The sequence below is a fragment of the Pristiophorus japonicus genome, chromosome 12 (assembly GCF_044704955.1).
Source record: "Pristiophorus japonicus isolate sPriJap1 chromosome 12, sPriJap1.hap1, whole genome shotgun sequence".
Taxonomy (NCBI): domain Eukaryota; kingdom Metazoa; phylum Chordata; class Chondrichthyes; family Pristiophoridae; genus Pristiophorus; species Pristiophorus japonicus.
In genome coordinates, this window is record NC_091988.1 from 191718091 (window position 1) to 191743994 (window position 25904).

The 25904-nt window shown below is 45.2% G+C and overlaps 1 long non-coding RNA gene across 1 annotated transcript in view; it reads left to right on the forward strand.

The window, feature by feature from the left end:
• Positions 1 to 24714, forward strand: part of LOC139277098 (uncharacterized) — a 395449-nt gene extending 370735 nt beyond the window's left edge. The window contains exon 3 of the long non-coding RNA XR_011596037.1: positions 24362 to 24714. This is a non-coding gene — a long non-coding RNA (uncharacterized lncRNA). The remainder of the gene's footprint in view (positions 1 to 24361) is intronic.
• The last annotated feature ends 1190 nt before the right edge of the window (positions 24715 to 25904 follow it).

A 25904-nucleotide genomic window follows, 5' to 3' on the forward strand; every position in this document is an offset into this window, starting at 1 on the left:
ACAGCACAGAAACAGGCCATTCAGCCTACCTGGTCCCTGCAAGTGTATATGCTCCACACGAGCCTCCTCCCACCCTACTTTATAGAATCATAGAAAAATTATAACACAGAAGGTGGCCAATCAGTCCATCGTGTTGATCGAAAAAGAGCTACTCAGCTTAATCCTACCTTCCAGCACTTAGTCCGTAGCCCTGTAGGTTACAGCTCTTCAGGTGCACATCCAAGTACTTTTTAAATGTGGTGAGGGTTTCTGTCTCTACCACCCTTTCAGGCAGTGAGTTCCAGACCCCCACCACCCTCTGGGTGAAGTAATGTTTCCTCATCTCCCCTCTAATCCTTCTACCAACTACTTTAAATCTATGCCCCCTGGTTATTAACCCGCCCTGCTAAGGGAAATAGGTCCTTCCTATCCACTCCATCTGGGCCCTTCATAATTTTATACACCTCAATTAAGTCTCCCCTCAGCCTCCTCTGTTCCAAGGAAAACAACCCCATCCAATCTTTCCTCATAGCTAAAGTTTTCCAATCCTGGCAACATCCTCGTACCTAACCCTATCGTCTAACCCTATCAGCATATCCTTCTACTCCTTTCTCCCTCACGTCTTTACCGAGCTTCCCATTAAAATGCATCTATGGATTGAAAAAGTGTTAAAGTAAAAAGAAATGTAAATGTAAAGAACAGAAAATGTTGAAAATGCACAACAACTTCTTCGGGCACTATTCTGGTGAAGGGTCTCCAACCGAAATATTAACTGGTTTTTCCTTTCAGATGCTGAGGGGTTTTTATTTTAGATGTTCATTTAACTTGCATTTATATAGCGCCTTTAATGTAGTCAGACAAGCCTCGGGCCCAGGCAGCTGAAGGCACGGCTGCCAATGGTGTAGCGCTGAAAATCGGGGTGGTGCAAGAGGCCAGAATTGGTAGGACGCCAAGATCTTGGAGGGTTGTGGGGGCCGGAGGAAGTTACAGAGATAGGGAGGAGGCCGAGGCTAATGGAGAGATTTGAAAACAAGAAAATGTTAAAATCCAGGTGTTGTCAGACCGGAAACCAAAGCACATCAGCGAGCACAGGGAGGACTGGTGAACCGGACGGTGTGACTTACGGAACGGCGGACTTAAGGAGGATTTCTTTCAATTAAACCTCACTTTTTTTCCCAAAGGTGGCACTGTTTCCGTTCATGTTTTTTGAGGCAAAGACTGAAACCGGTCCAGAGAAAGGGATTTAACAAAGTGCAGTCTCTCCGAGGTGGAGGAACTGGAGTAGTTGGAGCCACAAAGTGGATCCGTTGTTTGGGATTGGAAAGCCACCCCTAGTGCTCAGGGTGGAAGTGACTGCTCTCCCGAGCCCTGACCTGAGCCAGTTAATAGATTGTGTCCCCGGCTCTCTGCATAGGCCGAGGAGATTCGGGTCAGTTGAATTGCGTCCAGATCTGACCTTAATCCCCCGTCTAAATGTCCCTGTGTAAATGATTCCGTAACCAGTTACGGCGGCTATTTGAGGACGCTGGTCAAAGGTCATTTCCCGCTGAATGTTCTGGAATTGAACCCTTTTTAACAGACAGGCACTCGGTATCCGAAGAGTTAATATAATAACGGCAACCACTCAAGTTATTGTAAAATGCCACTAAATGTGTGTACACTGCTGACTGGATCTTTGTTAATCCAATTGAGTATTTATTTATTTTTTGGGAGCATACGCATGTCATTTCTAATGTAGATTTGATGGGATTATCCAGCACTGTTAATCCTGTAGGCTTTCTGACTAATGCGGTTTGTATATTAACTCTCAGGTGTGTGCCTTGCATTGGTAGTTTTCATTACCACGGACATCGATTTCAGTGGCCAGTCACAGCTTTTACTGCAGAACCACACAAGGTGGACTACTTTATGCACTACTCTTAATACACTGGTTGACATATTCAGTGGAAATTCCGCCTGCTGATTATTTGAACAAACTTGCGAACCTGTTGGTGCAACGAGGGATCTTGCGGTGTGCGGCGCTAGTTAGATTTTTTCCTGCCCCCTTCTGGTCAAAAAATGTTTGCGCAGTAAGTTGCGGGAAGTGCGAGCCGATAACAACGTGATGAGGGCAACGGGGCATCTGGGATGACGGGTGCAACAGTCTATCTCCTTAACCAATGAGATTTAAGGATTGCAAAAGAAACAGAGGAATGACGGAGAAGGAAATAGGGCGAATTAGAGTCAAATCAGGTACAGATAGAGAATTAGAGAGGGAAAGAAAGACTGGATTAAGAAAGAGAGAGAGAAATGAGAGACAGAAAGGTAAAGTAAGGAACCTTTTTTAAATTTAAAATTTGATCTTTTGTAAATCTCCAACAACAATTGACCACATGCAGGAATGAGACTCAACAGTTTGCATTGTTCCCTTTCTGGGCCGGACAGGTTGGTTGGCACTGCAGGAACAATTACCACGCCATTAAACGGGCACTTACGCCATTCATTATGTACCCTAACTTTCTGTGCCGCGTTTAATGGGCAATTAATGAGAAAATCCACAAGTTCTTAATAATAACAGGGAGGCTAAGGACCATTTGTGTGAGGCAAACAGCGGAGTTGCGTAAATTAACCCGCAAGTTCTGGCGATTTGCAACTCAGAGTTTCGCTTCATCCCTTGAACTTGCTGGGCGATTTGTGCATTATTAACGGCGTGCGTCATTGACACCCTGTTGTTTATCCAAGAAGATTTGGACCAACATGTGGTTCGGGTTGATAACGCCCCTGTGAAATGCCTTTGAATCATCTTAACACAATAAAGGCGCCATATAAATGCAATCTTCTTGTTCTGTGGAGTCCCTCTGTTTACTTAGCCGTGCGATTGTATCGAGTTGCAGTTTATTCAGTGAGGGATGGGTTACTCACTATTGGGTCTATTTTGAATCATAAGCAGCTGGCCGGCAGAGTGCGCTGGTCGCATTGCCCGCCCGGAGATGAAGAGATCACGATTTGGAGATCCTGGCCTCATTTGAATTCCATGGGTTAGCTACAGATGTCAAACTGACATCGCAATGCAGCTCGCCTCAGCATTCTCAGCTGGCTGGGACACGGGCAGACGGCCGCTGGTAGCTCTTCATTGGTAGCTCTTCATTGGTAGCTGTGGTCAGGCTCAAAAACACAGTCCCAAGTCTTAAGTGGAATCCGGTGGATTTGGGTGGTAGGTATGCTACAGGTACAGGTACGGTTTTGATACTGGACCAGTAATCCAGAGGCCTGGACTAATAATCCGGAGACAAGAGTTTAAATCCCACCACAGCAGCTGGAGAATTTAAATTCAGTTTAATAAGTCTGGCATAAAAAGCTAGTATCAGTAATGGTGACCATGGAACTACCGGATTGTCGTATAAAACCCATCTGATTCACTAATGTCCTTTGGGGAAGGAAATCTGCTGCCTTTACCCGATCTGGCCTGTGTGTGACTCCAGATCCACAGCAATGTGGTTGACTCTGAACTGCCCCCCGAAATGGCCTCGCAGGCCACACACGGGCAATTAGGCATGGGCAATAAATGCTGGCCTTGCCAGCGACGCCCACATCTCCTGAATGAATTTAAAAATAAATGACACTACTGGAGCCAGACCTACCATTCAGACCAACTATGGAGAATTTCAATCTGTCAGTTATGCCTTATTGCCAATGTTGATGAAACCCTGAATCATGTTGGTTACGCAACTATTAGTGTGGATAAACCAGGCCATGTTGGTGAAATTCTAAGATTCAAATCAGGCTGCTTTCCCTTGGGTTCCACGGGGCAACTAACAGAGATCAGACAGCAGTATTGGTGAAACGGAGACTGGAATGCTGGTTTGGCCCAGGATCGGCCAGGACACATTACTGACCGTAGAGATAGTCACCGAGCCAAAACAGAGCTGCAAAGCAATCTAAGGCAGCCAAGTTTGCAAATATGAAATGGTGGCCCCATAGTGCGTTCATACGGTAATGTGGGCGCAGATAAAGATCTCTGCAATGGTCTTGGGTATAAAGCACAGGTAGGGTGGCCATCTCTGGTTTCACGTAATCCTGGAGGCATCATCAAACGACCTGCAACCTCCTCCTGCCCTGCCAGTCGAACGGCCATTTCTCCCCCCCCCACCATCTCCAATCATTTTTTACAACAATAGTGTTCAAAGAAAACGGCAGTGGAGTGGGGGGGGGGGGTCCCTTATGATTTTTCTCCTGGGTATTGCTCGCGGCAGAGTCCGGGAGATTATTCTTTAATTGCTGGAGACACCGGGGCAATCCAGAAGGATTAGCAACTCTGAGCACAGGTTGCAAGGCTCTGACTAGCAACAGCATCGGAATGAAGAAGCATTCACTTATTTTGTTGGGTTAGAGACTGGGGTTATCAATCACCAAAAGATTTAGCATTGAATGGATCTGATTGTTTAAAGACTGATTGAGGGATCTGCAATCCTGGTTTAATTGTGATGAAACTATTGCGGGCATTGATAAAAGCAGCTGTAGTGTTGAGCTGCGTTCAAATCTACAAGAAAAAAATTGGACTTAAAACAGAAAATGTTATGTAAGTAGATCAGACAGCAAATATTTAAATGCTGGGCTCTATGTTTGCTGTAGTTATGTGCTGGCTGCTAGAGTAAATACAAGGCACAGCAGCAGAGATGTCATTTGAAGTGCTCTGTCCCAGCTGCATGAACATGGTAGCCAATCTCTTTACCATTCTTTCTGATGGCTTTGAGAGCAGAAATTTTAAAACAAACAAAAGGACATTGCATTTCTATGACACTTTTCATGTTCTCAGGATGTCCCCTGGCTCTTCACGATCAATGAAGTACTTTTTGAAGAGCAGTCACGGTTCTTCAGAAGGACAACATGGCAGTCAATGAATGCACAGTAAGGTCCCACAAACAGCAATGAGATAAATAACCAGTCAGTCTGTTGATTGACGGATGAGTCTTGGCCAGGATATAGGAGAACATCCCCATGCTCTCCTTCCAACAGTGCCATGGGATCTTTTACGTCCGCCTGAATAAGTAGACCGTTCCGCATCTGGTCCAGAAGACAGCACCTCCGGCCATCCCTCGCTGCTGCATGGAATTATCAGCCGACATCATCTGCTCTAGTCCAGGATAGAGGCAGCAGCCCACAACCTCCTACCTCAGATCGCTACCTTGGAGTCAAGTTGAGCTGCACTTGGTGCCAGAAGTACTCAGTTTTAATTAAAGCGAGGTTTAATTCGGCAACAGACCAGTGAGATTAACTCATTGTGGTTAGAATTCCCTCCCCTCTTCACTGTACTGAAGGCCCTAACCTTTAGAGCACTGTGCGTTCTTTCCAGCTTTCCAAACAAAACTCCAGATGCATTCTATCATTTTATGCCTGCCAGAAATAATGTTCTATTCATTTCTGAGGCAGAATGAAAATAATAAAAGTAGGTTTGGATAGAGGTGGTGAAGCGCAGAACACGTAATCATTAATATGGCCAGAATTAACTGAATACACATCACCTTGCTCTATATTTAACTTTGGTAAGATGTGCAAGGCATTTTATGTGATGCTGGCAATTTATTACTTCACCTTTAATAATGGCTTTGTGGGGCTTCTATGCGAGACATGTTGTCTTTATGCTGGATCTCTTGTCTTTTAACTCTATAAGTAGGAAGCTGCTCACAAGAAACATATACAATATGAACCATTTTGCCTTAATGAGCTAGTTAACTAAATCAAGTGGATGGTTGAAGGACGTATTAGACCCTGGTGAGGGGGCTCAGTCCTAAAATGAACGGTGAATCAAAAAGCTGTCTCGGTCTGGAGTTTCTATCAGCCCGTGCACTTTCTAAGACAAATTACAGAACTATCCACCAATGATTATAATGAATGTTACAGCATGTTTTATGCAGCACTGTGTGCTTTAATTGGCTCTTGGCGACTTAACCCAGTATAAAATCCGCGAGAACATTCATTATAACTAGCTTATAAAATTCAACTGAAAAGCTTCGGACTTGCAGGTGTGCCTTTGCTTTTGCTCTTGATGGTTGGTTCCGCCGCCTGCAATTTCTGCAGTCTGGAGGAGTCCGTGTTCCATGTTTTTAATGGAGCGTGCGAGGTTGCAGCCTCTATTCCACTAGTTAAAAGGGGCTGCTCCTCAAATTCTGGTTGCACTTCAGTCCCACACTCCTGATCTTTGGGCACCCTGTGCGGAGGGGAGCGGGTCGGCCCGAAGGCCTCCGCGTAGGACTGCTCCTGGGCACGGCCAAGGGAGCCATCAGCCGGTCCAGGCAGCAGGCGGTCGAGGGGATCGTTCAGCCCGACTGCCTGCCTCTCTCCCGCGCGTACATCCGAGCCAGGGTGTCCTTAGAGATGGAGCACGTGGTGTCCACCGGTACGCTCGCGGCCTTCCGCGAGAGGTGGGCACCGGAGGGACTGGAGTGCATCATCACCCCCAGCAACCAAATTTTAATTTGATTTGACATGTTTCAAAGTTTAATTTGTTTTAATTGCTGGGTTTTAGTGTCACCCGCCCCTGTTATAGGGGGCATTTGTAAAAATTTATGCTTTTAGTGCCCCCCCAAAAAAACAAAAAACCCTCAAAAAAACACAAATAAAACAAAAAAACAAAAAAAAAGGGGGCACTTGAAGGGCCTAAGTTTCCACATGATTTGCGCCTGATTTTTAGGAGCAACTGGTGGAGAACGGACTATCTTAGAAATCGCAATTCTCCACATTTTTTTTTCTGCAGTTCTAGTGAGGTAGAACAGTTCTACTTTGGAACAGAATTTTTTCTTCAAAAGGGGGCGTGTCCGGCCACTGATGCCTGATTTGAAAGTTTCCATAGTGAAAACGTACTCCAAACTAAAGTAGAATGGAGCAAGTGAAGATTTTTGTAGAACTGAAAAAACCTGTTCTACACATTAAAAAATCAGGCGCAGGTTACAAATTAGGCGTCCAGAACGAGGTGGGGGGGAAGGAAGTCATTAAATTCTACAATCAATCCTTATTTATACTTCTACAAATATTATACAAATAAATCCAACCTGAATAAACATTTATAAGCAAAGAAAAGATTAAATAAACCATCTTCCTACCTGTGTGAAAGTGCTTCAGCCATCGGTCGTTCCTGCGGGAGGTGGGGAAGGAAACCGCCGTTTGTTGCCGTGGAGGGGAGGGAGGGGAAGGAGACAGTGAGAAGGGTAGCCTCAGTGCTGATGGCAATGTGCTTTTATTAAAAAATGTTCAAAAATTAAACAGCAACAAAGAACTACAAAAATGGCCGAGTGCCAATGTTTCCTTCACACTGCGCGTGCGCGAACGCTCCAACGCGCACGCGCAGCATTGCCGGCAGGAAAAAAACTAATTTAAATAGTACCCGCCCCCTCCCACTTACAAAATCGGCGTGAGTGTAGGCTCCGCCCCCCTGGGCGCCGAGCCAAACAGACAAGGAGCTGCAAAGCGCTCGAGAATAGCGCGTTTTTTTTCTGGCGCCGTTTTAGGCGGGAAAAACGGGCGCCCAGCTCGGAGGGGCGCCCGTTTTTTATCCTGTGGAAACTTGGGCCCGAAGTGTTTGGAGTTTACCCCCACTTTAATCAGGGGGCATTTGATTTAATGTTTATTTCTGTTGCAACCAAAAGAGTTGTTGGTTGGTTCCTCCACTCTTAACAGTTACATCGACACAAACACCTCGAGACAATCCCTTGCTTTTTTGTTTTGATAGAAACACTTGAGGCTACTTCCTCATTACATATACACTTTGAGCCTGTTGATACGGATCAGATTTCTGATTAGCAGTGTGGCAACAGATTTAAAATGATTTGCTGCAGCTGTAAGAATGTTTCAAACATTTCACTCATTCCAAATAAAATGAACTTTGGATCTGTTGTTCGCATCCACTTTCAATCACTTCCCGTCCCCCTTCTCCCCTGATCTCGATCTCCAGAACTGGCAGTCCCAAAGTCTGAGCCTTTGGGGGGAATTTTAACAACAACAACAACTGGTATTTATATTGCACCTTGAATGTAGTGAAACATCCCAAGGGGCTTCGCAGGAGTATTATGAGACAAAAAAAATTGACACCGAGCCACACAAGTAGAAATTACAAGTAGCGACCTAAAGCTCGACCAAAAGAGGTAGATTTTGAGAGAGGTAGAGAGGCGGAGAGGTTTAGGCAGGGAATTCCAGAGCTTGGGGCCAGAAGTCATGGCCACCAATGGTTGAGTGATTATAATCAGAGATGCTCAAGAGGGCAGAATTAAAGGAGCGCAGATATCTCAGGGGTTTGGGGCTGGAGGAGATTACAGAGATAGGGAGGGGCGAGGCCATGGAGGGATTTGAAAACGAGGATGAGAGTTTGGAAATCGGGGCGTTGCTTAACCGGGAGCCAATGTCGGTCAGCGAGCACAGGGGTGATGGGTGAGCGGGACTTGGTGCGAGTTAGGACACGGGGCAGCCGAGTTTTGGATCACCTCACGTTTACGAAGGGTAGAATGTGGCCCCGAAGGATGGGCAAATGGGGGATTAAAAACATACAAATGGCACACACAACCCCAATGTGTCCACTTCCGGTTTAAACGGAGGCGGTCGCATTAAGATCAGTGGGACGAAATTGCTCCCCCGCCGAAAATGGGGCACGCGCACGCAGCATGTTTGAGTGTTATTTTACCGCAGCTGTGGTCGAGGTCACCTCTTGACCGAAATTCCGCTCTTTGTTGTTTTTTTTTAATTCGGATCCGGAGGTCGCTCTTAATGGGGGCGGTGACAACACAAGAGGGGTGGATACACAGCAGTGGCAACACCAGAGGGGTGGATACACAGCAGTGGCAACACCAGAGGGGTGGAAGTTGGGGAGCGGTGTGGAGTGAGCGCGCCGTGATTACATCGTCACGGTGCCGTGTCACCATGGCTCTCCCCTTCACTTAAAGGGGAGAGCCTTTGCGATTTTAAAACTTCGGCCCACTGGGCTACCAGCGAGGGTTTCGGCCGGGCCAAGAGGAGGTGCCAGGCTGCCTGTTGGCGACACGGCCAAACCCGGAGGCATAATTGTCGGGCTGACTTGGCAGTGGGCTAACAAAAAAATATATATATGGCGGCAGCAGCAGGGCACCCGCCCCTTTAAGGGATTGCAGAAGGCCACAGCCTCACTGGGGGGGGGGGGGGGGAAAACAAAACAGGTTTTGGCACCGCCGGGCGGGCTGAAAATTTTCCGAGGGGAATGTTGCCGCCGGGAGGTTTGTCGGTGGGGGCGCACCGTGATGACGTGCTTACCGCGGATCGGCAGCAGCGGAGCGGAGCGGTGGGGGTCGGGGGGCGGTGGGGGGGGAAATCGGGGCATCTCCGGTAAACCTCGTGAGGACAATTGGGCTATCAGCGGCCATTCCACAAAAAGTCGGCGGCCACTCCACTCTGCAGCGTAGCCGCCGATTTGCGGTGGTAACAGGCCTTAAGGAGAGGGGCAATTTTGGCCCCCAGGTGACTAACCTGCTCTCGAGTGGTGGGCCCATCCTTGAAATATTTTAACGAGGCTGTTTGCTTCAAATTTAAAACATCTTTTACGTTTAACTCCGGGGACTCGGTGGACCATATAAGTGCCTTACCAGCACTGCTTGTGGGCCAGGACAGGCTAGAGTGCACGCCTTCTGATGCATCGCTCCCTCTCCCCTGCAAGGTAGCATGTAAACCACTTCGCGCTCTGGCCCACTTGTATGGCCGCGCCCCCCCCCCCCGGCATTAGAACCCCTGTTATCCGTTTTCACTCCACCACCTCCCCGATGTCTGCCTCACCCCCCAGCCTCTGATTTCCAACACCCCCACCACCTCCGAAATCCAAATCACCTCCCCTGATCTCCGATGTCCAACTCCGGCCTTGACCTCCTCCCCATGTCCAACTCGCCTCCGCCCGGCCCCCCCCCCCCCCATAGCCAGCCAGCCTCGCAATCCGATTGGCTGCGGCCAGGGAACCAACTGGAAAAATGTAAATCTGTTTCCCATCGTTAAATTCAACAGGACCTCCAGGAAACCCGTCCACTTGGGTTTCTCATGCGCTAAATCTCCCTTGTCCCCCTTCCCGCCCCGTGGCTATTATCCAGGGCCTTTATTTCTGCTGGGTGCTGAGCAGAGTTTCACAGCTTCCTGTGTTGTTTTTGTGATCTAGAACGCACTGCCTGTTGTGGTTGTGGAGGCAAATTCAAAGGTATCTTTCAAAGGGAAATTGGATGAATGCTTGAAGGGAGGGAAGCTTCAGGGGTGTGGGGAGGGAGCTGGAAAGTGAGACTAATTGAATAACTATCAGGGTGCCGACCTGGCACGGTGCACCAAATGGCCTCCTTCGGTGATCCCTGATTCGCCCATTTAAAACGGAAATGAGGAGGAATTTATTTTCTCTGGGCTTCGTGAATCTTTAAAATTCTCTGTCCCAGAGAGCGGTGGAGGCTGGGTCATTGAGTGTGTTTAGGGTGGAGATGGATGGATATTTGAACGATGGGGGAAGTTGAGGGTTGTGGGGAGCGGGTGGGGAAGTGGAGCTGAGTCCATGATCAGACCAACCACGATCGTATTAAATGGCGGAGCAGGCTCGAGGGGCCAAATGGCCTACTCCCTCTCCTGTATCTTATGTTCTTATGTTCCTTGTACCACCCAGCTTCTAGTTGAAAGTCTTGTCATTGGTACGTTGCTGCCCAAATAGAGAAAGAGCAATAAAACTAGCGACAAAGTAGCGGGAGACAAGGCCATGCATTCTGTGCATGACTTCTCGAAGTGAAATGATTGCAGGTTTATCCCCTGGTTTGTGTCACGGAGTGGAGCCTGAGAGCAATAGTGTGTCTGTCGGATACAAATGCAAAATTTGTACACTTGGATAAGGGAGGGAATCCTTTTTACAGCATGAAGTGACATAGAGTACACTCAAGCCGGCTAAAGTATACAAGTGAGTGGGCTAGAGTACAGCACTTTCAATGAGGTCCAGTATATAAGTGAACAGATGATGAACTGAGACTGCACTCCTTATACTGGAACATTTCAACAGCTTGGCACTCACGTGAGCCCCCCTCCCCCACTGCCGCCCCCCCCCCGCCCCGCCACTTAAACATGTACACCAATACTTAGATTTACCCTCCTCACGTGACCAATGTTCCCTCTGATTGTATTTGGATGGGGGATCCCTTTACTGCGCTCACTCAAACTGCCATGCGTGCACTTTATTTGAATGTTCTGACAAAGCTCCCGCATTGTCCATACTTCTGACCTGGCGCTGATCTGTTTGGGGCTCGGAAATGGTGAGCGACTACAGGATTTAAATGCCTGCGGCAGTTTAAAGGCACAGCTATTTTCGTATGATTTTTTTGGGGGGGGGAAAGCTGGATTATAAATCTGTACAGAATGTCTCGAAGTGTGATCTGCGGGGCAGAGAATGCCGAGGTTTTCAGGGGTCATGGTTGGAGTGCTGTTGGCCCCACTAAACTGGAGGAAGGGGGTCCTATTTGGGAGTGACCAGAGAAAGCTGTCGACAGGTAGTGTGCAGGGGCACTAGAAGGATGTAGTCAGGACGTTGATTGCCAACTACACAATCTCACACTCGCCTGGCGGGAAACTGATGGGGGGTCAGGTGGAACACTGGATTTACATCCCGCAGTGCAGCAACTCGCCAAGGTTTCTTCGGCAGCATCTCCCAAACCCGCGACCTCCACCACCGAGAAGGACAAGGGCAGCAGGCGCATGGGAACACCACCACCTCCACGTTCTCCTCCAAGTCACATGCCGTCCTGACTTGGAAGTATTTTGCCATTTCTTCACCGTCGCTGGGTCAAAATCCTGGAGCTCCCTCCCTAACAGCGCTGTGGGAGCACCTTCACCACACGGACTGCAGCGGTTCAAGAAGGCAGCTCACCACCACCGCCTCAAGGGCAATTAGGGATGGGCAATGAATGCTGGCCTTGCCAGCGACGCCTCATCCCAGGAACAAATAAAAAAAGAATTGCTTTACATTGACTTCAATGGGGAGTAAAATCAGGCAGTTTGAAAACAAGCGTACCACCCGATCCCATCAGTTTCCTGACTGGTGGATTCATTAGAATGACCCGCACAGCCTCTCAGTGCCACCAAATGTTTAATAACTTTGATAAGTCAACAAGGCAACACATTTACATTGGCACCAAGAGGAAACAACAACAACAACTTGTATTAAAATTGTGCCTTTAAAGTAGTGAGATGTCCCAAAGTGCTTCACAGCAGCATTATGAGATTAACATTTTTTACACCGAGCCTCATAAGAATTAGCGCAGATAAGGGTATGTTTTAAGGAGCGTCTTGAAGGAGGAAAGAAAGGTAGAGAGGCGGAGAGGTTTAAGTAGGGAAACAACTGAACGAAAATTCAATCACGCAATGTAAATTTTTCATTAAAATTATGGTTGCATTAAAGTTGATGTTTATTCAGACATTGCTTTTGGTCGGAAGTGTCTTTCACGAGATGCCATGAATAGAATCTGGGTGAGTTGATGCGTGCAGGGAAGTGCATGTAGATATTTATAGTGGGAAGAGGGAAGATGTAGACAGTACTGTTCATGTGGTGAGCAGATGTGATAGTTCCGAGAAGACCTCCTGTATCAGAGGGCCCTGCAGCAGGTTGACTTCTGCACCCTCTTCAGGCGCTGCTGCTCCACTGGCTGATCTCCCTTCAGTGCCTTCCTGAGTCAGAAGGTCGTGGGTTCAAGACCCACTCCAGGAACTTGAGCACATTAAAAAAAAATCTCGGCTGATACTCCCCAGTGCTGAGGGAGTGCAGCACAGTGAGAGGTGCCATCTTTCGGATGAGACGTTAAACTGAGGCACTATCTGCTCTCTCAGGTGGACGTAAAAGATCCCGTGGCCACTATTTCAAGAAGAGCAGGGAAGTTATCCCCGGTGTCCTGGCCAATATATATCCCTCAATCAACAGCACTAAAGCAGATTATCTGGTCATTATCACATTGCTGTTTGTAGGAGTTTGCTGTGCGCAAGTTGGCTGCTGCGTTTCCAACATTACAACAGTGACTACATTCCAAAAGTACTTCTTTGGCTGTAAAGCTCTTTGACACATCTGCTGGTTGTGAAAGGTGCTATATAAATGCAAGTTTTTCTTTCTCCCTCCTCTGGGGCCTCTCTGAGGAGGCCTCTTTGTAAGACAACATAGTGCAGCACACAATCTTTGCGAGCCCAGTTGGACAATGGTACAGAGCATCACTAGGCTGACCCAGGCACCAGAAGCATGCTTAAGAATTCTAATAGTGTGCTTTATGAGGACACTGGTGGCAGAGCGGATCTCGCCATAGTGGGGTTGAGCTGGTGGCTTGCAAAATCACCCAGATGTCATCAGGTATGGCTGTAGAGGGTCGTCTTGATCTCCCAGAATCCACACAAGCACTTGTCTTTCTAGATGATAGGGTGCAAACATGGTGAAATGCCTTAAAATGAAGGCACTGTGGCAGCGATTGGCAAAGTAAACTCTCACTTGCATGTTGCGGTGCTGGTGGTGATCCATGAGCTGAACACCCAATGTAGTGGAATCCTTTCTTATTGACGTTGGTGCTAGTGAAGGGAGTGCGTATGGCCATATGGATGCAATGCACACAGCTCCTTGTACTTTGGAGACTCCTGCCACTCAGTACGATTACAGTGCTATGTCATGTTGTCATTGATTTCCGTAGGGAAGGAAATGAAATTACTAGCTGCAACAAGCCATGCATCAGAGACTTGCTTAATGCATCTGTGTATAGCTGATTGACCAACATTACTTGACATCTCCAGCGGCAGCCTAAAATGACCCCGCAGCATAAAAATGCAGGGCAGTCGTGATATTCGTAGCCATTGGCCGTCGTGGGCCACCCCGACCTGTGTGAGAACACCACCGCAGGTCAGGGCTATAAATAGAGCTGGAGCGCCGGGCCCTGGAACATCGTGGGCGGAGGTGCGGCGAATGAGGGTACGGGGCCCAGAAGAGGCGAGGACCCAGGGGCAGCACGGACCAGCCCACACTGCGATATGTGTGCACACTAGGTCCGTGCAGCAGAGCAAGTCTCCCGTCGTCCTGGTTTACCCTTACCACTGGATAAAGGCCGAGCTCTGTCGAGCCCGTGTGGTGGCTGATGTGCAACGGTCACCACACGTTAAAAAAAAAAATCCACGCAGAGGCATCGTCCACCCCCTCAACTGGAGTTCAGGACTGGAACATCGAGTCCTTCATTGAAACATTTGTGAACTCTCGTGGAAGCAAGTCATCCCCGTTCGAGGGACCGCCTCTGATGATGAGTCACTGGCAATGTGCTTCCTAAAGTGGAGGTAAACTTTGGGTCAGGTTGCAGCATGTGCCATAACTTATTGGCGGCTTACCTTGTGAGGCAATGCTTCTGGTCACCTGGAGGTGGGAGTTCCATGATCTGCCTGTTCTGGAATGGGGTACCAGTGGATGGGTGCCACATGACTCCTGCGGTGCATGATCAACAAAGATGTGAGCGTGTTCCCAATGGGAAATCCGCTGTAGCCACATTAGAATTGAGGGAGAGAGAAAATCTGGAAGCTCCACAGCTGAAAGAAAGACTTGCATTTATGTAGCGCCTTTCACGACCACCGGACGTCTCAAAGCGCTTTACAGCCAATTAAGTACTTTTGAAGTGTAGTCACTGTTGTAATGTAGGAAAAGCAGAAGGCACAACCAGCAAGCGCCCACAACCAGCAATGTAATGAGGACCAGATAATCTTTTTTTTTTGTTATGTTGATTGAGGGATAAATATTGGCCAGGACACCGGGGATAACTCCCTGCTCTTCTTTGAAACAATGCGAATGGGATCCTTTTACGTCCAACTGAGAGAGCAGACGGGGCCTCAGTTTAACGTCTCATCTGAAAGACGGCACCTCCGCCATTGCGGCACTCTCTCAGCACTGCACTGGGAGCGTCAGCCTAGATTTTTTTTTGTGCTCAAGTCCCTGGAGTGGGACTTGAACCCACAACCTTCTGATTCAGAGGCGAGGGTGCTGTCCACTGAGCTACAAACTGCAAAGGTAGATAGTTATCAGCAGTGAAAAAAAAAGATCTAAATCAATTAAGAAATATGTTTTTTAAATTTTCATATTTTGCTTTCTGTTTAGCTGTGGTGAAAGATCACTTTATACAATCTTGGTTTATATCCAATGTTAATTAGAGGGCAATGGTTGAAAATTGGGAGCATCACATCACCACGCCTTTACCACTCCATTTAGAAATGTCTGCCCATTTGATTCCGACATTGGGCAGAAGTGACATTGGAAAATTGGGCAGGTGAATAAACTGGAGTGGGATCTCCATCCCATTGTCTGCCTCAGTACCACCCACAAATTGGATGGAGTGAAGAGGACAGTCTAGCCTTTTGAAGTTGAAATTATTAGAATGCACTGGGGTTAGTATCAACTCATGAGCCCATTATGTTATTTAAAAAAAAAAAATCTGATCACATTTTATAACTTGAATAAACATTTTGAAAAATAAAATGTGTCTGCATTAGCATGGGCTCGAATTTGCTACCTAACTCAGAGAGGGAGAGAGAATAAAAAATGTCATGTGTGTGATGATCATTCTTTTGAATGTTAAACCTCGATCCATGGGACCCAGAGCAGAGTGTTCTCTTCTTGGATTACTAGAGAAATTCATAAATGGCCAGGGCACTGCTGTGGCTCTGTAACAGTGCGTTGACAGATGAGGGAAATGGTCCAAAACTCTAGGCTACAAGCTGTAACTGCCCAAACTTGCATTGATTGAAGTTGTGAGTCACTTTGAGCACCATGGAGGTTCACTCGCTCTCTTACCGTTAGAATCAAAAGTCGCCTCATTGAGGATCAAAGCTTAATGTCATTAAAATCAGTGCATATTAAATACTCCTCCATCCATTTATTCACAACAGCAGTACATTTGCAAGCCTAACTTAGAATGAAAGAAGAAAAAAAAATCATTGACAAATAGATTAATTTTTTTTGTTATTCTTTCCATGGCAACAGGAAGGAAGGCTCAAACAGACGGGGTTTTGTTTTGTGTTAACCACAACACAGTAGCACTAGCCCACAATAGCTCATTGTACCTGATCTGCGAATGGTGTTTTTTTTTAATATGCAGTTTAAAATTAATTATCGGAAGGAATTTTCAAATCAAGTTTTTTTCAAAACAGAGAAGCAAGCAGAGAAAGAACAGAAGTAGGTGGCATTCCTGCAACTCCCACTGTCAAAGAGAAGAGCAATTGAGGCAGACTGGCAGAGCAGCATGGGATCATACATCCTAGCAACCAGCACAGAAGAACACTGAAACATTGCGCTGGAGCACTTTTCATTTTTGGTTAAATAGTAAGTTAGCAAGGACCGAAGATTTTGACTGAACCGCCGCCCTAGTAGGTCTCAAAGACATTGTAAAGCATAAAGACATGGAAAGGTTAATAGCTTTCAGGCTATCAGTTCCCCCAATAGGATCGGCATAAAACGGGGGGGGGGGGGGGGGCGAGCATCTGCTGCGATGAGCCTTCCAGCGACAGTGTGGTTTGAATCGTTTCGTTAATGATGGGCCGGAATTTGCAGGTCGGAGGCTTCCCACGGGCGAATGACTCCAAACTGCAAGAAAAGTATGAACCTACCTGGTGGTCGCAGAGGTTTGGACACTCGCGCTCCTGGGCCTCGATGCATACGCCTGCATAAAGGCCCACGTATCCCAAGGGCGCACGCGGTTCGCAAGCGTCCCTTGGATCACGAGGGCCGGCCCAACCAATGAGAAAGGGGGGGATCCCCATTATGCTTATGGGGATTGCATTTACGTATGGAATCCCCATAAGCATGAATAGGAATCCCCTAAAAAAACACAATTACGCACCAATTAAATAAAAATAAATCATGACATGTTCAAAATTAATTAAAATGCATTCAAAACAAAAATTTACATTTTTTGACAAATAAATGTAAATGTCTTAAAGGGGCTAAAAAATAACCTAAACTCATTTTAAAGTTTTTTTTAAATGATGAAATAATTTTTTTAAACTATTTTTTGAATATTTATTTAAACTCTTTCACTGGTAAAAGAAGGCCTTATATGCCCAAATAGCTCAACTTTCCGCCCGCAAATGTCGATTTCCTGGGGATGCGGTGGATCTGTCAAGCTGAAAGGATGTATAGCGGTGGACAAAATGCGATACTGGCCATTTTACATACCAGCCCAAGTTGAATTTCACCTCCACAGGGTAGAAGTTAATATATATAATCATAAGGAATATTAGTCCCGTTCCTTCCCCTGCGTAAACAATTTTTTTTTTGGGGGGGGGGGAGCAGGAGGGTGAATCCCTTCTTCCCACATACATGCATGACCTTAAGGAGAGTTAATACTTCCCAACACCCTGCAATGTAGAACCTCAACCGACCTTCAAATCGATAAGCACAGCTTGCAGGCGTGTTCTATAGAAGTCTATTCAAACGCTTCATTCTGAGCCTCACCAGAAATACCAGATAGGTAGAGCTCAGTAATAGCTTTTCAATTTCCACAAAAACATGAGGCATTTCAATTGTATTTTTGTCAACGTAGCTCAGTGGTGGCACTTTCACTCCTGAGTTAAGGCGGCTGTGGGTTCAAGCTCCACACCAGGATTTGAGCACATAATCTCGGCTGATGCTGCACTACGGTACGGAATGACTGCTGCATTGTCAGAGGTGCTGTCTTTTGGGCGAGACATTAACCGAGGCCTTGTCTGTCTGCTAATGTGAATGTAAAAGATCGCATGGCACTTTTCAAACAAGGGCAGGCTCAGAAAGAGAGAAAGAAAGAGAGAAAGAAAGACTTGGATTTATTTAGCGCCTTTCATGACCACCAGATGTCTCAAAGAGCTTTACAGCCAATGAAGTACATTTGGAGTGTAGTCACTGTTGTAATGTGGGAAACGCGGCAGCCAATTTGCGCACAAGCAAGCTCCCACAAACAGCAACGTGATAATGACCAGATAATCTGTTTTTTTGTTATGTTGATTGAGGGATAAATATTGGCCAGGAGAACGGGGATAACTTCCCTGCTCTTCTTCGAAATAGTGCCATGGAATCTTTCACGTCCACCTGAGAGGGCAGATGGGGCATTGGTTTAACGTTTCATCCGAAAGATGGCACCTTCGACAGTGCGGTGCTGAGAAAGCGCTGCTCTGTCGGAGGTGCCGTCTTTTGGATGAGACATTAAACCAATGCCCCGTCTGCCCCCTCAGGTGGATGTGAAAGATCCCATGGGATTGTCAGCCTAGATTTTTGTGCTCAAGTCTCTGGAGTGGGACCTGAACCCACAACCTTCTGACTCCGAGGCGAGAGTGCGACCCCACTGAATGCACCAACATTTATCCTTAAACTAACACTACCAAAACAATTTAACTGGTCACTCATCCACTTTGCCGTGATCAATGGCCCTGAATGTCGGGAATAGTAGTCTCTTTATATATTATACATAAGATTACTGATTTTCCATGAAAACCAAACAGAATCATGGAACATGATCGCTAAAAACACTGGGAGAAATCTTGTGGTGCCAATTGAATTTGACTTAAAACGTCACCATAAACAAAATGGCTCCAAAATCAGTAATATAGATAACTTAGTCATTGACATTATGAAACAATAGACAGCTGTCATTTGCTTTTCTATATTGTATACTACTGGCAGAACTTGCCATTCTAGCTCAGAAAGAAAGAACGAGGCTGAGCGCGAACCTTACATGTAAGATATTAGATAGTATGGAAATGTTAGGTACTGCTTCAAAGTCAAGCCAGGGCCGAAGTACAACTAGTGAGAGGTGAAGATAGGACTGATGTCAGGGAGCATTTCTTTACACAAGGGGTCATCATTTTGATACATTTTGGAAGGAAGAACGAGGAGAGGCAATATTAACTAAAGGGTACAATCCTAAAGGAGGTGCATGAACAGAGAGACCTTGGGGTATATGTGCACAAATCGTTGAAGGCGGCAGGGCAGGTTGAGAAAGCCATTAACAAAAGCATATGGGATCCTGGGTTTCATAAATAGAGAAAGAGTACAAATGCAAGCAATTTATGAGGAACCACTATAAAAAATTGGGGTTTGGCTTCAACTGGAGTATTGTGTCCAATTCTCTGCACCACACTGTAGGAAGGATGTGAAGGCCTTAGAGTGGAGAAAAGATTTACAGGAATGGTTCGAGGGATGAGGGACTTCAGCTACGTGGATAGACTGGAGACGCTGGAGTTGTTCTCCTTAGAGCAGAGAAGGTTGAGAGGAGATTTGATAGAGATGCTTAAAATCATAAGGGGTGAAGACAGAGTAGATAGAGAGAAACTGTTCCCATTGGCAGAAGGGCAGAGGACACAGGTTTAAGGTGATTGGCAAAAAAACAAAAGGCAACATGAGGAAAACTTTTTTATGCAACGAGTGATTAGGATCTGGAATTCACTTCCTGAAAGGGTGGTGGAGGCAGATTTAATCATGGCTTTCAAATGGGGATTAAGTAAGTACCTGAAGGAAAAAAATGTGCAGGGCTACAGAGGAAAGGGCAGGGGAGTGGGACTAGCTGAAGTGCTCTTGCAGAGAGCCGGCACGGGCTCGACAGGCCAAATGATCTCCTTCTGTGCTCTTACCATTCTATGAGTCTATGATCAACAATTGCAACAAATATATAAGCAAAAATCTTCAGATTCATTCAAGAGCCGGTTGGATGTTTCAACAGAGGGGTGTAGGATTCTCGTTCTGGACAGATGAGCTAAGACGCAGTTGATTAACCTTCCTTATTAGTCTTTATTTTGTGATCTCTTGAAATGAACGTGTAAAATGAATGATCCTCATTCTTCACTAATGACTCTCTGAGTGGAAATGCTGCAACTCCATCTTCAGTTCCTGACTCCAGTCCCCCAATGGTGCACAGTGCAAAGAGATTACACAAGATCAGGGACTCGGTGAATTCAGGGCACACATCTCATATTTTTCAAAATTAATTATACTATTATATTCCACTTTTTTGTGCTACTTTATATTCTTACCTGTGACCTACATTGGCTCCCAGTCTGGCAACGCCTTGATTAAAAAAAATCTCAATCCTTGTGTTCAAATCCCTCCATGGATTTGGAGGATAAGGATAATCAACTTTTAAAAGGATAATGAACTGCCTGCTACCACATCTCACCCATGCCACTTTTTATTGTTAACCAGATAGTAGGATGTGTTTGATGAGCATTCTAATTCTATGCTCTCATCCACGTTAAACTGAAATGCATTTCTCTGCTTGACTCTCCTTGCTACTCTTTAACACATCATGCCACCCTAAATAAGTGACTAATAAAAGTGGATTTAAGCAGCACTGCCCCATTTTTTTAAGACACTTTGAGGAAACTTATTGTTTTTTTAATTTAAATCAAATCCTACCAATAACTCTGGGATAAACTATAATTCTGTATGTATTTTAAATAAAGGTTTTCTACAAAACCAGTTCAGTAAGTACTTCACTATTTCTTCACTGATAGATTATATGCTATTTACAGCAAAATAAAACCCTGTAATAGCACTCTTGGATCCATTAAAGAAATCAAGCATTTATATAGCAAAAGAACCAAAGGCGACATAAGAAAAAACTTTTTTACGCAGGGAGAGGTTAAGATCTGGAATGCACTGCCTGAATGGGTGGTGGAGGCAGACTCAATTTTATCTTTCAAAAGGGAGTTGGATAAGTATCTGAAGGGAACAAATTGCAGGGCTACGGGGATAGGGCAGGGGAATGGGACTAGCTGAGAGTCGAACGGGCTCGACGAGCCGAAAGTCCTATTTCCATGCTGTAACCATTCTATGATTCAATGCAGGCACTTTACAGCCAGTTAAGTACTTTTGGAGGTGTAGTCACTGTTGTAATGTAGGAACATTATGCTTAAACAATAAGGAACACCCTCCATGTATCAGGAGTGAGAGTGCAGGGCATTCAACAGAAAGATTAAATAATTATTTTATCATTTCTACTGAACTACATATGCTTAATTGTTCAATGTCAGAGACAGATCTATTCCTTACTACTAGTCAATCACAGTTTAAAGAATAGAAATCAGTGCATTTTGTACCTTTGCATTATATGAGGTTTTCTTTCATTTATGAGTCTGGTTTCTTTGCATGTTAAATGAGTTTTTAGAACAGTAACTAGGCAAGTCTCTATTAATAGTATTTTTTTAAAAAAGGGAGATAGAACAAGTCCAGGGAACGTAGACCAGTTTGCTTAATGAGGTGGTAGAAAAGATAACGGAAACCTTACTCAAAGACGTAATATAAAAACATCTAGTAATGAGCATGGATTCCAAAAGGGAAGGTCGTGTTTGACCAACCTTATTGAATTCTTTGAAGAAGTAACAGAAAGGGTAGATAAGGGTAATGCAGTAGATGTAATATATTTGGATTTCCAAAAGGCCTTCGATAAGGTACAGCATAGTAGACTTGTGACTAAGGTTAGAACATGTGGAGTCAGGTGATAAGTAGCAGAATGGATAGCAAGCTGGCTACAAAACAGAAAACAAAGAGACTGGCAAAAGGTGGGAACTGGTGTTCCACAGGGATCAGTACAGAGATCACTGGAATCAGAAGTACACACATGAACAGTTCTGGTCTCCATATTATTTAAGGATATAAAAGCAGAGAAAGGTGCAATAAATATTTACTAAAATGATATCAGAACGGAGAGGTTATACCTATCAGGAAAGATTGAACAGGTTGGGGCTCTTTTCTCTAGAAAAAAGACTGAGGGGTGACCTGATAGGGATCTGTAAGATTATGAAAAGGATAGATGTAGGGAAGATGTTTCCATTTGCGGGGGTGACCAGAACTAGGGGCCATAAATATAAGATAGGCACTAATAAATCCAATAGGTAATTCATGAGAAACCTCTTTACCAGAGAGTGGTTAGAATGTAGAACTCGCTACCATAGGGAGTGGTTGGGCCAACTAGCATGGATGCATTTAAGGGGAAGCTAGATAAGCACATGAGAAAGGAATAGAAGGATACGTTGATGGGGTTAGAGGGAGTAGGGTGGGAGGAGACTCATGTGATGCATAAACACTGGCATGGTAGGGCCGAATGTGCAGTAAATGCTACGTAAGGCTATATAAGAACATAAGAATTAAGTGTAGGGGTAGGCCATTTGGCCCCTCAAGCCAGCTCCACCATTCAATAAGATCATGGCTGATCTTCTATCTCAACTCCACTTGCCTGCACTATCCGCATATCCCTTCTCTTAATATTTCAAAATCTAATCGATCTCTGTTTTGAATATACTCAACGACTGAGCATCCACAGCTCCCTCGGGTCGAGAATTCCAAAAATTCATCCCTCTGAGTGAAGAAATTTCTCCTCATCTCAGTCCTAAATGGCTGACTCCTTATTTTGAGACTGTGACCCTGTGTTCTAGACTCCCCAGTCAGGGAAAACATCCTCCCTGCATCTACCCTGTCAAGCCCTGTAAGAATTTTGTATGTTTCAATGAGATCATCTCTCATTCTTCTAAACTCGAGAGAATATAGGTCTAGTCTACTCAATCTCTCCTCATAGGACAATCCCCCCATCCCAGGAATCAGTCTGGTGAACCTTCGTTGCACTCCCTCTATGGCAAGTATATCCTTTCTTCGGTAAGGAGACAAAACTGTACACAATACTCCAGGTGCGATCTCACCAGGGCCCTATATAATTGCAGTATGGTAGTATGTTATATGGTGCTGGATGGATATGCTAAGATAAAGTTACAATACGACTCTAAAACACCAATTACATAGAGGGTGGAGGGGCTAGGAATAGTTGTGTTTGTGCAGAATGCTATTTGGTTGTGTGGCAGTAGATTACATTGTGTTGACATTGCACCAAGTTGTGGTTAGGCTGCCTTATATTTTGTTTTGTTGGGCTGGATTTTATTTCCACTGGGATTTTACCGTGTTAACTTGAATGAGGTTGTGTTGTGTGGCACTTGGGTATGTTTTAGGATTAACTTGCTTTTTTGTTTGGTTGGTTTGCGATGAGGGTTAGATAGGGATCAAGCTAAGGTTAGGGTTGAAGTTATGCTGGATTAATCTGAGGATTGGATTGAGTTCGAACTGTACTGGCATGGGAGACACAAGTGGGAGGTAGAAGATTTTTTTAAATTTGTTCATGGGATGTGAGCATCATTGGCAAAGCCAGCATTTATTGCCCATCCCTTGAGAAGATGGTGAGCTGCCTTCTTGAACCGCTGCAGTCCGTGCGGTGAAGGTACTCCCACAGTGCTGTTAGGGAGGGGGTTTCAGAATGTTGACCCAGCGATGATGGAGGAATGGCGATAGGCTTCCAAGTCAGGATGGTGCGTGACTTGGATGGAAACATGGTGGATGATGTTCCCATGCACCTGCTGCCCCTATCCTTCTAGGTGGTAGAGATTGCGGGTTTGGGAGGTGCTGCCGAAGAAGCCTTGGCGAGTTGCTGCAGTGCATCTTGTAGATGGTACACACTGCAGCCACGGTGCACCGGTGGTGGAGGGACTGAATGTTGAAGGTGGTGGATGGGGTACCAATCAAGCGGACTGCTTTGTCCTAGATGGTGTCGAGCCTCTTGAGTGTTATTGGAGCTGCACTCATCCAGGCAAGTGGAGAGTATTCCATCACACTCCTGACTTGTGCGTTGCAGATAGTAGAAATGCTTTGGGGCGTCAGGAGGTGAGACTCTCGCCACAGAATATCCAGCCTCTGACCCAAGATGAATTGCATTTGCTGATCAATGAGTCGCTTGACTTCTCATAGTCAAACATATTAATTGAGCAATCACCATAGATAAAACTTTAATCAATCAAGGGACTTCTTAGTAAGGTATAATCAAGACATTTTCGAGTGCATGATGTATAATGTGTAATAACTTCACCATAATATTTATGGTAATTGAACTGTATATTTAGTAAAGATAAAGAAGAATTGAACATGTGAAAATATGTCAAGAAACACCCATGCTTCAGTTAAAGAAAGAAAGACTTATATTTATATCGCGCCTTTCACAACCATAAAATGTCCTAAAGCGCTTTACAGCCAATGAAGTACTTATTTTTTTGAAGTGTAGTTACTTTTGTAATGTAGTTGAGTGCAGAACAAATAGTTTTCCACCATGCCACCTTTAAATGTCCATAACCTGGTTGAAAATTGTAACGTATCTGAGATGAATATTAACTGTTAACCTTTTCCCCTTTTGAGAGTGTGCATGAAAAATTTAATAAACATGTAAACATTTAAGCAATAATTCAGAGAATTGTGTTAATATTTCATTAACTGGTGTAGAGACGTACATGACAATGTGCAATTAGACTTGAACAAGAGAATAGAATATTTGTTTGTAAAATAAAATCTCATACATGTTCCTTTTTCTCTATCTCTCAACAGCAAGCAAGAGTTTGAATGCTGATCATCTTTTGCTCCAAAGCACAAGACATGAAATAAAGACTCTTCTACTTAGATAATAATTTTATATAGACTTTACCTGGTCTTCCATTGAATAAGCTTTTGCATAAAATTAAACTTTGGCTCAAGGATTCTCCTGCAGCACAGCCTGCTGTTGTCTTTAGTTAACATCGCAATTGAGACTTGCATGACTCTGTTGAGTAAACATGGAACTGAGTTTGCTCCAGTGATGGACAATCTGCTACGACTCAAGACAGCTCAGCCTCTGTTTGCTGTACCATTCCTCGCATGTCGTCCCCTCCCCAGCTCCGTCCCCCCGCCACCCTGCTCACACATGCCGACAAGTACTGATGATATCTACTTCAAAAAAGAGCTTTTCTGGATTAAAACCTTTACTATGTGAAGCAACTCCATTTTTTTCTGCTCTCAATGAGGGCTGGCCATCAGAAGTTGACCAAGCTACAGGGGACAGCCCTCACTACCTACCAAAAAAAAAAACAAGGAAAATAAAGATTTCCACATCGGTGTGAACAAAGACTGAGGTCAACAACCCTTGTGGTCCAATGGACTCATTGCACCTTGGAGGTACCAGGACAACCCAATTTGTTTTCAAATGAAGATAGGCCGACAGTGTTTGTGATCTATTATCCTGTAGCATCATGAATGTATAAGACAATGTACAACCATAACCACCAGCCACCAACACCCCCCCTCCCACCCATAGTGTTGATATCTGACTGACCTGCAGCATTTGCTCTCTATCATCTTGTTGCAGCATTGAGTCACGAGGGAGAGCGCAAAACGACTGCAAAGGCATGAATCTTTGCCTCTCACGTAGGCAGAGAAGCAGCGTCCAGTGGGTTCTGCGCCACCATCAAGATAACAACAAACAACAAAGTGTGGTCCATCACCAGAATCAGCACCAGCTTCTCAGGCCTCTGCTTTTATCAAGAATGAATTGGTACCTCAAGGGTATGTTATCAGCTGATGATTCACAAACCTCTGCTCTACTACCAAGTCACTCTGATAAAGTCTTATCTTGCTGCTGCACCAGGACAGATGAGACATCACAGCCCCACTGCCTGTATTTCACAGGGACCACTCAATATGAGTGTCCTCTTTTTTTTTAAACCCAGAAGCATCAACCAACGTAAACCATCAGTATAAGTAATAAGAACTTCTGCAATCGAGCAAAAGTTTTGAGCTGACTTTTGTAACACGCTGTTTGAATAACAGTGCAATAGCCTGTATTTATTATGCATGCAGCTGTTGGTAATTTTTTTTTTAGGAGAAAAATTAGGTTAAAGCCTGAGGCTACAATTGAACTCTGGAAGGCTGAGGAGGAAGCAAAAAGATGAAGCAAGTGTCCTGATAAACTTCAGCTTGCAATACTGATCCGCTCTCATTTCAGCTGAACTCGGTTTCTATTTGTCACAAGATCGGCTCCACTTTGCTTAAGTGATCTGCTTTCTTCTTTGCCTTTTAAAGAAGGAAAATGAAATATGCTCCCCTGGGTGTTACACTT